General features: G+C 39.6%; 1 protein-coding gene across 3 annotated transcripts in view; it reads left to right on the top strand.

Moving 5' to 3' along the window:
- magi3b (membrane associated guanylate kinase, WW and PDZ domain containing 3b) overlaps positions 1–16,300 on the top strand; it is a 122,613-nt gene that overhangs the window by 66,173 nt on the left and 40,140 nt on the right. The window lies entirely within an intron of this gene.

Below are 16,300 nucleotides of genomic sequence, written 5' to 3'. Positions count from 1 at the left end.
AAATACAGGTGTGTGTGTGTGTGTGTGTGTGTGTGTGTGTGTGTGTGTGTGTGTGTGTGTGTGTGTGTGTGTGTGTGGCCAGTAGGCAATTGTTAGTTTGTTGTTTATAGCCCATGAAGAGCAGTGTGGTCAATGAAGCTTCACAGGTGGATGGGATACAACATAACCTTGAGATGATGATAAACTTTCCAGTTCCCTGCCTACAGCAATCGCTCCCTCTCTCCTTTACTTTCAAACCATCCTTTCAACGGAAAGCCCACTGAGGCTCCATTTAACAAGAATATCCTCTCATTACACAACTGCGAAACCTTAAAAGTTACCATCCGTTAAGTGGTTTCATTGAAGGCAATGGAAAAATTCCCTTTCAAAGGAAATAATTACAGCTGGTTCTTCAGGGGTGCATGTAGCGGCAGTGTTTATGGAGCATAATTGCTATGCAGAACAATTACTCCGCAGCAACAATTGGTAGCTTTACCCCACATGAGTATGAGGATTAGAGCTGTGATCACCCAGGGTGTCAAGCACTTGTCTGGGTACGATTACTGAAAAGGTCCAAGGTTTGGAGTGAATCAGCAGCCCTTTGTGTACAGCATCAATAATACAAGGAAGGTGCATGCACATATGTGTTTGTCTTGCCCAAAGGACTCAACTGTAATTTTATCAGCAACAATTATATTTTATTACCAATTTGGTAATATTGATAAATACTAAATATATCATTACCTTAAGAGATTGATGTGAAAATTAAGTAATTTTGTACCTGTAACTTTATACCCGCCGTATGTGCAGCGTAAGTTGGAGTAAGTTTTGACAAACGAACACAGACCTAAATTCAAACAGCAACAAGTACTACTTAAAACCTGCACTGTTTACACAAAGAAGTAAAATTATATGGAAGTCAACTGGAAAACAACTCAACTGCTCACTTGAGCTATGACCTCAGTAACCACTTTCCTAATGAGCAGAAACCTGCCTTCTGAACTGACAAGTCACTGTCCAACTGTCCCACGTCTCAGTCAGGCTGATACCTAGCTTGTGATGCCTGATTTTAATAAACCTAGGTGGCTAAAATGATCAGCCCACAGGGTTTGATAATCCAGAGGCGGATGTCACGGTATCTACATTCACATTTTATATACAGCCTACAGTAAATAGAACTTTATGTGAAAATTGTAATAAATAAATTAGAATTTGTGTGTACTGCATGTAGTGGTTTTGTGCTCATCATTTTTTGTGCTTTCATAGCAGGGGCAGGTTTTTATAAATGTGGTCTGGATATTATTATATGCATATGCCATGTTTGTTATTCATCCTCGCTGCAGTACAGGTTACTGTCTGAAAAATGGCAGTATCTAACATCCTTAGACCGTGTCTCTGGAGATTCATCACGTTACATCATGATCCACTTGCTCAGCAGACATCCTGCCTGAAATGTCTTTCAGGTTTGACTCTTCGGGTCTGGATACCAGAGTTTGTCTGTTATGTAATTTGTCTGCGGGAAAGATGTGGTCTTTCTTTTTTCTCCCCCCCCCCCTCTTCCTGCTTTCAACTCCATGCACGTACCTGAGGTTGTCTGTCTTCATAAATCAATGTATCCGTTGCAGATTTCACTGTGATATGCAGAGTGGAGATTCAGACTTCGATGGATTTGCATGGTTTTTGAACTGGGACATGTGCAAATAGGGAAGAAAAAAATAGATTCCCATGTCTTGTGCACTTGTCCCTCTGGTTCAGAGAGGTTATGAAAACACGTTGTTTCTACTTCACAGACCACTGTTGCAAGCTGCTTTATTTGTGGTTTGTGTAGATATTTTGTGTGCGTTTATAGGTAGTTGCTTATTGTATGCATATGCTTTGTATAAATAATTTTGCTCCTCAGGCATTTGCTGATTCAGTCAATAATTAATCAGCAGAAAACACTGATTATGGCTTAAAGATTAAATTCATGTCAAACAGCCATTAGTCCTAGCTGCGTGTGTCAATGCTGTGTTTTAATACATTCAAAATACCCCAGTTTTTGACTACTGGTTGGAAAACAGTTTCATAACTAACACAAAATTGTCATGTGTTGCTGTTACAGCCTTACAAATTGTAGACTTTTTTGATTAATTGATGTCTGATAAATTATCAGCACTAATGAAAATGCTGTTTAGGGAAAGATGGTGTCCGTATGCCAAAATAATCTGCAGTGCAGTAAAACGCAGTAATGTTTCAGTAATGTTTTATGGCCTTCCCTTTTTGAACGTTAGACTTTTTTTGATTTTTCTTCAGTTGTTTAGCTTTCTGCTCTCTTCTAATAGTTATTGTTATCATCTTCGTTAATACATTTTATTGATGCACTGTAAAATAGCTGCCCCAGACAGTTTTTTTGTTGCTTCTCTTTATTTTTCCCCTGACTTTCCAATCCTTAACATTTTGAACTTGTTAGCACGTCTAAGGTATAACAGGGCCATTTCTATGTGGACAGCCTAGGTGAGATTGTCAACAGGTCACGGCACTCACCTGAGCCAGGTTGTCATAGGATCATCATGGGGACTGTCAAAATCTCCCTCCACCTCTAACGGCTTGTCCTCTCTTGCTGTTCTCACGTGTTACCTCCTCTACCATCGAACTTCAGGCTCTGCTGACTCATGCGCCCATCTCTCCAGACATCATGTGTGTCTGAGAGCAAATTTTTCCTGAAGCCAAAAACATGTCAAAGCCTACCCTCAATGTTTGTCTCCATCGACTTCACGCCTTGCAAGTGTCAACACGCAACTGACAGAAATTCCTCGGCCTCTGCTGCAAATTCTTCTTCTCCGACCACTCTAACCTGTCTGTCCTCCTTCCCTATGGAGCACTCTCCTATATTCCCAAGTTTTCCCTGTGTCACATAAATTGAGAGTCAGCCCCAGAACCTGTAGTGGAGACGTGAAAACAGCCCTCTTCTCTTCTCTTCTCTTCTCTTCTCTTCTCTTCTCTTCTCTTCTCTTCTCTTCTCTTCCATGTGGTTATTTACAATTTCACTGGAGTCAGCTGATTATCATATTGTCATAGTTAGATCTAAATTGATGCACCTGTTTTCACACCTATACAAAATGAACACTAATATGACTAGAATATTTTTGGGCTGGTTGAATGAAATATGCTGTCTCAAAATGTCACATGTAAAGGGACGTTTTCCCTCAGGCCCCCTCAGAGGATTTAGTACAAAATTGTAAGAGTCATTGCCTTTGTCCTATGAAATCATTTTATCCCGATTGAAGCGGTAATGCCCCTATCCATATGGCACAGGGGCTGCAATTAGTCATTACCGCTAAAAACACCATATAGCTTCTGAAGGAATAGTTCCAGAGGCTTATAAACTAAATGCCAGAGTAGATTTAAACTGTTCTGTTGACATACTGCGACCCAAAACCCCTAATAAAGCACTTTATGGGAATACTCAGTGTTGTATTGTTTCATTTGAACTTGTTATTCATATGTATATTTTATGAACACAGGAGATTGGTGTCTCTTATGCCCAAGTTAGGTTATGCTTACACAAAGTTAGGTAAAGGTAGAGCTGGATCAAATCACTTTATACTTTTCAAACACTGAAAACTTCAGATTTTGATATATTTTTTAATTATTTCTTGTATTGTTGTCATTATACAATATTTAACTTTTGCAAACTTGTTTAAATTGGACAAAAGGTTGTATTAAAAAATCTTTATGTATTCTCTGTAGAAATGCATACATAGTCTACCATATGCAGCATAATTTCTGTCTGGCAGTCTAAGCCATGTGGTTGCTTTTTTGCTTGGCAGAAACCAAAAAAAAGAGAGCCACCAATGGATTCTTTACCCTTTAGTACCAAAATCCTGCAATCCCTCAAACTCTCTCAGCCTTTTGCCAATTAGGAGCTCAGCAAATTGTGTTTCCAACTGTTTTCAAGCAGACTCCCCAACTGAAACTGTAGTTATAGCAATATAAGCTCATGATGGGGTTAGCGGTTAATCCCCGTCTGCAGATCCACAACCACACCTCCACAGCCTAATCAGCGCAGGCTGCTTTCACCTCTGATTAAACCTCTGTCATTTCTCTTCTCTGTCTCTGTATTATTATTATATTATTATTATTATTTTGGTATGAAGCCAACACATTATTCACCCTTCTGACTCAGATCATGGTGCAGACTGCAGCCTTATCATAATTTGTGAGAAATTCTGGTAGTGGAATCATACTTGCACTACTGCAAAGTGTTTACTATAGTAAATACTCAACAAGCAGACATAGTTGCCGAGATATAATGACAGCTTATAGCATAAGGCAACAAGCCTGGGATATAGCTGTGCTGCACTTTAGTTATTTTCAGATTCAGAGCCGATGTAATCTGAGTGTCTGTCATAAACACGGTGGGGATGTATTTTGTGCCATCTTCTTTATTGCTCGCATTGTTATAAATGGCTCTCTGGGTCCTCTCAGTCAGCAGGATTACAGCCCAGGATTAAGATTCTGCACAGTGAGCGAGTGGGTGTGCAGTGAGCGAAGCGAGTTATTGGAATTGCTATCATTATCCTCTGGATATCTCATCATGAACTTCTCACCTGAGTGCTCCTACAGCCGCACTGTATGCTGCACTTGCTGAATGCACACAGCTGCAGAACATTAAACGTGCAGATGTTGATGAAGTTGTTTTTCCCTCCTCCTCCTCTATATATAATCTCAAACTCAGTTTGGCTTTAGCTCGCATAAGTTTACACAACATAGTTATATTTAATTACACAAGTTGTAATGAGCACATCACAATCATTTCCATATAGAAAGCCATGGTGTTTACTGTGCATTGCAAATAGCATGTTTTTGCAGTGGGAGAGAGCTGCTTCAGTCCTCTAGTGTTTCCCAGGGACAACTGCAGTTGATCAAAAGAAAGATGATCTGAATCTCTTTTGACTAATTAGATCATTTAAAAGCCATTTAAGGAAAACAGCTCTAAATATTTTTAATTGCACATTATGTAATTATAAATTCCAATTTAAATCTTTCAGCTTTGATAGTTGCCTTGCCTTGAAATTAGTGTGCATTTTCTGATAAAAGAAATAAATAATAATCACAAAAATGTTCTGCTGCTTTACTGGTAATAAAAAGAAAATGCTTCAGCCCTATTACCTCTAAAGGGCTGATATAATGAGTCTCATGGCTGGAAATAACAAAACTGTCTCATAAAAAGGATCACTCTTTAAATAAATTGCCAACAGGTCAAAGATGTGTTTCTAATAGTGACATTTATATTTCCTCCATTCAAACTCTGTTTAAAAACTAACCATTGGCCTCAGAAAAGCTTAACATAGTTTTTTGTGTTGCGTGTCCTCATCCTCGGTGTAGCAACAAGGCTACACCGCTAGTCTAACCGCTTTGCACAACTGTGCAATAAACTGGCTAGAAATTTACATGAGAAGCAGAGGCAGACAGATGTAGCTGCCATATATAAGTGTTGTGATCATCTTAGGAACGTGATGCTGTACTTGGATGAGGGTGTGTGCATGTGTGTCTAAGGTGAAATATACTTGTGCTTTGTGCTCTCTCAACACAATGCACTTTCATAAGATGCCCCAGTGCCCCCAGGATGCTCTTTGCTCACTCAACAGTAAAATGCATGGTATTGGAGGCGATGGACTAGCATTTCAGGCAGCACGGAAAAGACGATCTTTGCCATCCACAAGAAGTCATAATGATAAAACAGAAAGTGGAAGAAGAGTTATTGCCCGGAGAGCAGAATTAGATGGTGAGCTGCACCTTTTGTTCAGTCTGTATATGATGACAGACGCATCTAGATTGACTAGTCCTTTGGTCCAGACGTTGGGAAGTTGCTCTTAATGACAACGCACTGTAATGAACTGGATAATAGTGCTGAGTGTCACACAAATTCTAACTGTCTCTGTGGTGACACTTGCACAATCTTGCTCTCTTTCGTTTTCGTTCTCTGCCAAATCTGGTGATGTGGCTGCTGTCTGAAAACAGCTAAGCTAGCACATCTCATCACCACAGCAACAACTACGGTTCTATTTCAAGCTTATCTTTTTTCTGGGTGTGCATGTGGTTGAATTAATAATATTATCCTCCTCTGTCAATCTGTCAGTCACTTAAATTCCTCACAGAGAGAGAGAGAAACAGTGAGCCAGAGATTTCCCGGTTTCCTGCCCTCGCTTTGCTATGACCCACATTAATGAGCACTTTGTAGTTTGACTATCTGTTAGTTACCACTGAGGAAGATGACTGTGATAGCCCATATTTCTCTCGCCATTCCCCAGTGGCTGGCAGGATTAATGGCAAAGCTGCAGACTATGGCACTCGACAGCCATCTTGGGTTAAGGATGACTCAGATCTTTTTGCTCACTGTAGACTCATTAAACATCAAAAAGAATTCCTCATGAGCTCAGTAGATGCAATAATGCACAGATTTTTTATGCCGTGTTGACTAAACAGTACTTAGGGTTACAGGTTTGCACTTACAGTGGCTGCTAGAGTCCTTCTCAATGCACTTTATGAGCTGCTTCTGTTTATGGTGCCTTGGTTTGACACGACAAAGAGGAAAACACACTGTGCCATTAGGTCTGAGGTGATGCAGAATGAGAACCCAGGCTTTTATTTTATGTTTCTGACTGCCTGAGCATGTTATTCGGCTTCCACCTAATTTCAGTTGCTAATACATTCCCTTTCTTACAGTTTTCCCTGGGTTTCAATAATTGAACATGCCTGGCTTGGCTCTTGCACCACAAAAAAAGAAAAAAAAACATGACTTCACTTTTATGGAGACATGATTTGACAACAAGCTTGGGATTAGACAGACCGTCCCACAAGCAGAGAACAACACAGCCCACTTGAGTCACACTTGTTTTTTTAGTTTTTTTTAGATATAACTTGAAAACTCGTTTCTCTCTTGCAGAAACAGTGTTTGCATCCATTTATGCCAGATGTAGTTTTGCATGTGAAACAGGTAAAGTGAAGAGAGGCAGTGAATAAGAAATGCACATCAGCCACACCATTGGCTTTTCAAACTGAGCGGCTCAGAGGATGTACATTACCGCAGGGAGAAAAAGACATCGCTGAAAGAATCGGATCCACTGGGAACAATAAAAAATTGACCGTGCTGGTATGCTAACAAGGCTGTCAAGACTGAGTCTGGCAAGATTTATTCAGAAATCAAAACACCATATTAAATACAACATGGGCAGATTTTTTGCCAGGAGAAAATAAAGCTGGTGAGGCTTATAGATCCAAATTTATCAGTCAAATCCAAAATATGACAAATATTTTCTTGCTCTCAAGGCTGCTATTAATTAAAAAAGAGTTGATTCAGTTTATAAAGAAAATTCTGGCAGTGCCGCTTGCATTTATAGCAATAAAAGTAACATAAATATCTCAACAGCTGGTAGAGTTTTGTGAAATGATGTGCAGACATCCACGATGCCGCAAGGTTAAATCTTCATGGCATTAGTGATGTCACTAATTTCCCTCCATGAGGTTAACATCTGTGGTTTTAAGTGAACTGTCTACACCGCTGGATTGATCGCCAAAGATCCGAATATCTGTTATCTGCATTTCACAAGAATTGCTGCTCCTTTGAGATTATTAGTCAGATGTTTATAAAACTTCCAGTTATGATCACCAAATAGCCCTTCATCCAAATTATGCTAAAGTTCAAGGTTGCAAATGAATTATGATGATCATTAGCTGGATGAACAACGTCACGGACGTTCTGCTTTCAGTGTGGTGCAGATTTTAGTTGAATGAATAAATACGCTGTTATTGAAGACATGTTGCTTGAGCATGACGCTAGACTCTGATGCCAAGCGAGGATCTACAGGAGATGTGTTTTTTGTGTATTTCTGTGTCTACATCTTCAGCTGCTTCATTCTGCACAGACCACATTAATGATAGAACAGAGGCTTGGTCCACAGACTTCTCATTAAAAGTACAGCCATGAGATAAAGAGAAGTCAGACTGTGAGGGACTGTGAGACAGCAAAAAGAGAGAACTACAATTAAAGGTGGAAGCTTTTGGAAACAAAATAGGTAAACTAGAGCAACAGTGTGTCTCTCAGCCCCTGCAGGCTAAAAGTCTTCTTTCCTCTCAACACTTCTTCATGCTCTTTCTTCCACTTTTCATTATCTTCACTTCCCACCCGCCCTGCCCCCCGTCTCTCTGGGACCAGGACATCTCCCGCCTCACATTATCACAGCACTGCTGCTGTTGATGCTGCTGTTAATTCGCACACCCCAGCTCACTCCCACCACTGCACTTCTGCTGAGTTGGTCTGATCTTGCCTTTACTTTACAGGAGGAAGGTCATTCCTCCATCTCCTGTGTGGTGATGGACAAGAGAGGGGAGGGGCAGGAGGGCAGAGGAGAGGAAAGCATATGGTTAGTTAACTTTAATGCAGAGGCAGATGTCTCTCTGTGTAGTTGGAAGATTAGTGGGTTGGAAATGTGTCATGCTATGATCATACAAGGGAATATTTGTAGTCTTTATTGTCGAGGGGCCGCAGCCCAGGTTTATGTTACATATGGGATGTGAGCTTCACTTTTAACTTTTGCCTTTTTGATATTGAGAGTGCTTAACTTCTCATTACCTCATATAATAAATCATGTATTTGGATTTCAAAATATTCATAATATATCAGCTAATATATCGGCTTTGTTGATTTTATTTGCAGTCTACTTAAAAGTGCACACACCGTCTACACACTGCCTCCATATGAGTATGTGCTTGTCTCTGTCACAAAAATAAAGTCTGAAAAAATTAAGCACTGCCTTTAAATAGTTTCTTTTAAATGAAGTCCTGACATCGTCAAATATACAAATCTAATCGCCTGCTAAATTTTTTTGTTTTTCCATTTTTTTCTTGTTGCCTCCCCATGCCCTCTCTCCACTCCTCTTTTAGTTCATCCCTCTAAGCTGCTTATGTCAGACTTCTGTCCCGGTGTGGGCACACTGTGAAAATGAGGTGAAATGAAGTGTGCGGAGAGTGGTTTGGGCATGTGAGACCACTGCCTGTTTAACTTTGCATAGCTCTGTAGCCAGCCAGCCAAGCAGACAGACTGAAAAACATGGCTACAGAGTGGCCCATCATGTCCCTCTATTACAGAATCCTCCAGCCGTAGTAACACTCCACATGCCAGTTATATAAGTGAAGATAATTCATCTGACGGTTCTGTGTGAGGTGTGAGATCATAAGCCGGGTTTATGGCACACCGCTTCTCTCGACGGAGTCAGCGAGATCCTAGTCCCACGGACAACTGTCTGAAAAATTGAGGCGAGGCTCTTTGCTAAACTTGCCCCTCAGAAGTTCCCTCGGGCAGTTTTGTCCCCTAAAATGGCCACAAGAAGCTGCAAGGTTAGGGGAAGGGGGTGGCGCTCTGTCAGTCCAGGAAATTTATGAGAACTATGAGGGGAGCCAAACCAGAGGTCTTGCAGGTGTTGATGCTGTAGCAAACTCTCTTTGACCAAGTGCCACAGGAGATAGAGGCAAGCTTGATGTCAGAGGATGTCGGTGACTTGTCATACATCACATGATGAATGGGTAGGGAAGGCTAAAGGGACTAGAAAGATCAAGCTTCCCTGAACTATGGGTGCAGGAGAGCATTAGAGAGAGTGAATTAAAAGTGAAGAGTGTAAGAAGCACCTAAGATTAAATCTCAGAATGTAGGGAAGAGTCCAAATAGCACAAAGTATGTCTTTATCATATTTTATATGTGGTGCATTTACATATTGCATGGATTTTCGGGCTCTTTATGCATACATTTTAATACTGAATTTTCTATGTGCACTTAGTAAAGTGCATATATTTACTGTCTTTAAACCTGCATATAAATTTTTCCATTATTTATTTCCTTTTAACTGGAGCAAGACAAATACACAACATGAGACAGGTTTCAATATTGGAAGAACCCATGCAGGGGTGTTTGTTTAATTGAGTTTGGAGACTGGAGGGATCAAACACCATGCTATCCAAAGATCTTCTCTCTTTGGTGCTTTGATGATAGTGGTGCAGAACACTGTATACAAACATGTTTAGTCCGAATCTCCCAGTTATTCAGCTGGTATCAGATGTGGTAACTGCAATGCCATAGCATTTCATTCACATAATTGTCATACACATCATGAGAATGTTGTTTTCCTGTAAGAGATCATCATCATCATTATTTGATGGGAATGTTTCATCAAAGGATAAAGGAGATCACTCTGAAAAAAAACTTGATTGCTTTATCAGTAACCCTTTCTTCCCAGACTGTAGGGGATTCGAACCATGTCAGTAAAATGCCCCCTACACAGTAATAGATCCACACAACTCAGTATTATTTCATTTTTATCTGTCACCTTTCGATTACATACAATATGTACAATTATTATAGTGGGAGAAGTGAAACGCTGAGCTGTGTCTTTGTAGTTCTGGCTTTCTCTTCATTATAACATAAAATTTTGTACTTCAATAACAAACCAGTGGTTGGATTATAAGCATTTTGTGTTTTAAGCAAACACTGGCAAAAACCAGCAGGTGATGTGGAAGCGGGTGGGTGGGATGGAGTGGCAGCTGACACTATTCACTGTTGGGTCAGGGCATGCGACTAATTAATGTTTTAGATGTTGATTAACCCTGTAAACCCCTTCATACTAGGTTTTACCTGCTAAACTACTTCTTAGCTGCGATGAGCGATACCTGGAGCCTCTTCTGGTTGCCTGACATAGTAACTGGTCACTGTTATGATAAAATCTGTTAACAGAGTCAAGCTATTTTTTCCTGTCTCCAGGTGTATTGCTAAACTAACCAGTGAATAAATTTACACTATAGGAGATGTTCCCAACCTGTTTCATTTGAAGTACCAAAAGCATGTTTACTTAAAACAATTTTGTTAAAATGTATTCTTGACTACTTTTAGTTTTTCATGTGCAGTACAATTTCCATTTCTTTCTGTTTTAGTATTCTTAATGACCAATTAACCCATATGTTATGTTTAGTGTGTATGCTGTTTGCTAAGGTTGCTGATAGATTTACTGTACTTTCTTTTCCTGTACTACTACAGTATTTCTAATATTAGTCTATCATGCTTTCAGCCAATAATTTTAATTGATACCTAAATTTTTTAGGTGGTTTAACCGTTTATTCACTTTTTGCCACTTTCTCATCTATTTTAACCATTTTACGTGGACTGTTTGCTCATTTTTTCTGGTGGTCATCTTCAGTTATCCAATTCATGGGTTGAGGTATTTTTTTGCATTCGCATAGCATATATATGTCTTGGGGGAATTCATGCCTTGTGTTTCCATCAGTGTATAGAGAGAGGTGTCAAAGAACAGCTCAAGACCTGACGACATATTCCTTATTCAGATGTCAGTTAATTAAGTGACAGACAACAGAGATAATGACCTCCCAGTGGACTTCTCCCTAAGGGAGAAGGCCTCAGAATGAAATGTCACAACTGACTCCAGGCATTTGCTCAACTTTCACTGTGCTTAAAGAGAAACACAATATCATGCATTTTAAAACATGCCAGGCATTTATTTATGTATTTGTCAATATTTTAATGAGATGATTGATAGCCTGTCACGTCTCTATGGTAAAGGGGAGGTAATAACTGCTGCGGGGCCACTTGTATCCTTAAAAAACTTGTACAAGTTGTTATTTGTATGGATTAAATGAAAAATATATTATGTTTTAATAAGGTTTGAGGTGACCATTTAACCATTGCCCTAGCTAACTATCTGCTGGTAGAAGCTTCATCTTAATCTTAAAGATAGAGACATCTTCTCATTTATTCCCCCAGGAAGGAAAAAAGTGTATTTTTCCAACAGCAGGCTGTGGTTATTCTGTCTTGTTTCATCAGAAAACCTAAAGCTTGCAATTCAGCGATTACATCATAATCAAATCATTGGTCAAAATGTGCATATCTTATTAATAAATTTAAAAAGTGATTTGAACTTACAGTAACCTACAGATAATATGTAATATAGAGTACAGTTTTTAATAACAAATGGTTAGCTGCTTTAGAAGTACATGAAGCATACTTAGAGAGTTGGAACACCATCAGATTACATCACACTGGAATGAAATGAATATCACTAATGTAACTAATGATTTTTTCTCTTTCTTAATTGCTTGTCTCAGTACTTCAGTTTAAAAGTGACATGACGTTTTGTCAGGCTTACATAATAATTTTCACAGTCTGCATTTTTGTATAATATGCAGACTGGAATTTGCAATTCGCTGAACAAATCTCCTCAAACAGATGCATGACGTGTGTGTGAGAAAGAGTTATGTCTTGAGCTTCGAGTGTTAATCTAATTCTGTGGCTTCTGAGTGAGGTGTTGGTCTATGTGAGGATGTTAACAGTCTGTCGCTTCACTAGGGGTGCCAGGCACCGCTTCTGTTTCTGCAGAGCGAGTGCAGATATTTTCTTTGAGTTTCGGAGAGAAAACAGTACTGCTGATGCAACACGCAGCTGAAGGATTCCCGTGGGTGACCTTGCTCTTTTCTGACACATCCCCTGCCATTACTTCATGAAAAAATGACAAGGTAGCAGATGAAAGGATTCGTGAGAAGAGTGGGATGTGAAGCAACAGCTTAATATTTAAGGGATATGTCCATTTGATTAGACTACTCTCATCCAAAATGGGCAGAAGCCTGCGAACACATGTCACAATATAACTGACAAGAAATAAATTAGGTCCGATTTCCTACCATCAGTTTGACTGCAGCGCAGTGAACAATGCAATGGAGGGGGGGACTGTCAAAATTGAGGAAACAATCATTTTAAATAAAAGAAATTCGACAGAAATTAGATCAATTTTTTCCCCTTATTATTTTCTTTTGTAGACAGCTACTGTACAGTTTGCTCATCTTTTTGGCTCACTGTAGAGAAATAACCTCCAACTGAGTGGATGGCTGATGGGGTACAATAAAGCCCATTGAAGCCCTGTCACAGAAAAATGAGGCCTGCTACAATAGCAATGTTATCTATGGGGAGGTGCAATGAGGAACTTCTCTGATGTGACAGACTCGCTAACAGTGTCTGACAGGACCCAGGAAACCACAAAGGCCGCACTGTAGCACTGTACTCGTACTGAAGTAAACAGATCAGAGCAGCGGGTATGTGTGCCTGGGAGTGCATGCATTTTTGCCCTTTTATTTATCCAGTGGCTACTCAACTGTCTTACATTATGGCACATTCACACCTAGTATCTTCACTGCATCTGTATATGTGTTTGTTGAGGATTGTTCTCCTTTGATTGTTGAGGCATGATGAAGCATTACAGTGAGAAGTTGACAGTTGTGAGAAGACTTTCTTCATCATCAAAGAGTGAGTTTCATCATCCCAAATGCACAGTTAACCTACAATTAAGGGTTCAATATGCAGACTAATATTTGATGTGAAAGTCTTGAGCGCGGGGAGGTTTTGAGAATAAGGAATGATGACACAATTAGTCTAGTGGAGCTGATCTGTGAAGTCCAGTGTTACATGCAAAGTCTGAATGGACCCTCAGACATTCCCACAACTTGAACAATGAATCTTGAAGACAATGAAAACAGTCCTCATACTCCTGGAAGAAAATTTAAAAGGACGCTACATCAGGGAGGAAATGAAAGGAAAAAACCCAGTCATAGGAAAAAATATGAATTATAGCATCCTAACCAAGGCATTTGCATGATTTAGTTAAAAATCATAATCAAATATTAAAGGTTGTAGATTCTTGAACATTTCTGATGGTTATGAATTGTCTGAAATCTGCACTTTTTTGCTATGCAAGCCATCCAGTCATCAAAGAAAGCAGAAAGCATCTTTCAGCCATACATTTAACTGCTTTTATCACTTTAGGCTTATCTTAGCTGTGAATAATTTGAGTTAATCTGATACTCCTGTAAGTTCCCTTCTCTGAAAACCAAACTGACATTTCAGTAATAGTCTAGCTGTTGCAGGTTTAACTGCCAAAAAGTGGCAATGCTCCAGTTTTAAGAAGAAGCAGTTTTAGTGATTTGAATTTAAATTTGCTGAATTTCTTTATCTGTATACTAAGTTATGAGCTGTCAGTGAGCATATGGAGCACATGTAGTTTGCTGAAAAAGCCTCACTTCCCTATTAATTCCCATGTGTGCAAGCTGAAAAGGATATTCTGGGACAGTTTTGAGATGAAGTTTCCAGATTGGGCCTTGGTTCACCAGTTTCAATCTGTCTGTCTGCTAGACCAGCTGTAATGCAGCCCTCTTTGGAGAGGCAGACGGAGAACATGCAACCTTTATTCTGAAAAGCCAAGCCCGGCGGGATGACAGCTCCTAAAACTCTGTCAGATGGCAGCAAGGCCTCTGGACATGAGGGGCATTTTGATTTGAGTCAGTAGCCTCCAAAACCTGGAATGAGAGTAAGTTTAGAACACAAAATAATCGGAAACCTGCGCTGTCACAATAATGGCCTGTGTTGGCTTCTGTCACGAGCTGATGAGGAAAAGAGGATTTGAGGGTTGAGTAAGCTTATGGAAATATACCCAAAGCTCATCATTATTCTATCACCCCTCCTTAGTCTAGTGCCTCTCCCCTCTCTATTAGTACATATACTGCATCTACAGTAGCGAGATCTCATCTTTAGTCCTTATGATTGGTATTCATAGCAATGCAGAACAGTGTCATGCTGAGCAGAGTTTGGGCTGTGTGCACCACAAAGAGGGGAAAGACACGAAGAGAGAATAGAAGTGAAATGGGGGGAAAATGATTACTTCTCCGTAGTCACGCTGTTTCAAAGCCTACTCTCTCTGTCAAGAGATGAGGAGGATGAGGGCTTGCAGGCAACGAAGATCTCTTCCTGTTTTCCAAACTCCTCATCATGTTCTTTCAAAGAAAAAGTTTTTTTTCCCTGCTTGTGTATGACGACTCAGAAGTCTTCCTCTGCCTCAAACTTTGCATGAACTTTCTTTGTTTTTTCAAAGGCTTCTGGGAGTTGAGAGCAAAGGCGAAATCTTTTCAGATTTTCTTATGAAAATCTCTGGTGTCTTGCTTCTTGGAGGTTGTGGCATTGCGTGTCTTTGGTAAAAAAGTTTATGAGTCTTGTGCGAGGTTATTGAAACTGTAAAGACCACCGAGCAACAGGCACAGTTGTTATCAACTGTCTCTTAGCGGTTTGGATTTCCGATTTGTTGCCTCGGATGAATGGATTCAGCTCGGTCCAGTTTGTTCCGATTACTCAGAATGCAACAAACAGTCAGAGATGTAATCTACTGCAGCTTTGCAATCAATTTTTTAAGTGTTTCTAGGCCAGAAATCCCTCTATAGTCTCTTTTGTACTCCAAATCCCCAATCATCCTAAATGATTACAGTGAATTTCACAGAAGAGATCAAAGTTTAATAATCAGTTTAACCTTTGTTCTCCCCCTCAGTTACATTTTCAATTGTGTAATCGACCTGGACTTAGAAGGCAAATCAACAAGGATTTAAGCTCTCAGCTTGAAAGGACAGGTGATCTCACATACTCTCCACATAAGAATATATTCTGTCAGTTTCTGACTTTGTTTTCCCTTGCCCCTTGTGAATTTTGAGTTTACCAAATGATCTTTACATTTTGTTTCATTAATTTAACCTCATTCATTCAGGGAGGGTCTTACAATTAACCCAGAGTATCAAAATTTAAAAAACTCTTAAGTAGGAAACTGCTTGCTAACCTCTGTACTGCCCTTTCATTGATTAATGTAAGCTACCATTCATTCGTTAGCGTGTCCCTTTATACTGTCTGTATACTGTCTATATAGAATGAATCAAAATACACCTAACTGAATTCAAATGATTACACTTAAAGTACTACTGGCAGACTGCAGCTGGCCATTTTCCGTGCCTTGCAATATCACTGCAGGAGTGTTCAGGGAGTTGCATGGGCTTAATTCCTTAATTATTGACACCTGAAAAGACATCTCTTGGGTAAATTGGTCAAACCATGTTGTCTGTTAAGCTCTTCATGCTTTCATGACAGTGTTTTTCTTATACCTTGATTTTAACTTGTATGATGTTCTAAAAATAAAACCCATGTCTTTATTAAGTCGTCTCCATTTCATGTTTCTCTTTGTTAGCACAGTTTGCATCAAATAATTACACAGAACACAGTTTATTCCCTGAGAAACAAACGTAAATATTACGTTGAGGCATGAAAGGGTTACAGTTTTGTCAAGAAAAACAGTTTAATCTCATTTTGTTGTATTGATTACTTTGTGAGGGTACATGCCACTTGGATGGATTTCCTTTTAGGCATAAACTCTTCTGAGAGACTACCAACATGTTTTTATTGACCTTCCTTGCCTCTGCT

The sequence above is a fragment of the Maylandia zebra genome, linkage group LG5 (genome assembly GCF_041146795.1).
Source record: "Maylandia zebra isolate NMK-2024a linkage group LG5, Mzebra_GT3a, whole genome shotgun sequence".
In the NCBI taxonomy this organism is placed as follows: domain Eukaryota; kingdom Metazoa; phylum Chordata; class Actinopteri; order Cichliformes; family Cichlidae; genus Maylandia; species Maylandia zebra.
The sequence above is the reverse complement of the archived record's forward strand: the minus strand, read 5'-3'. Positions and strand labels throughout refer to the sequence as shown.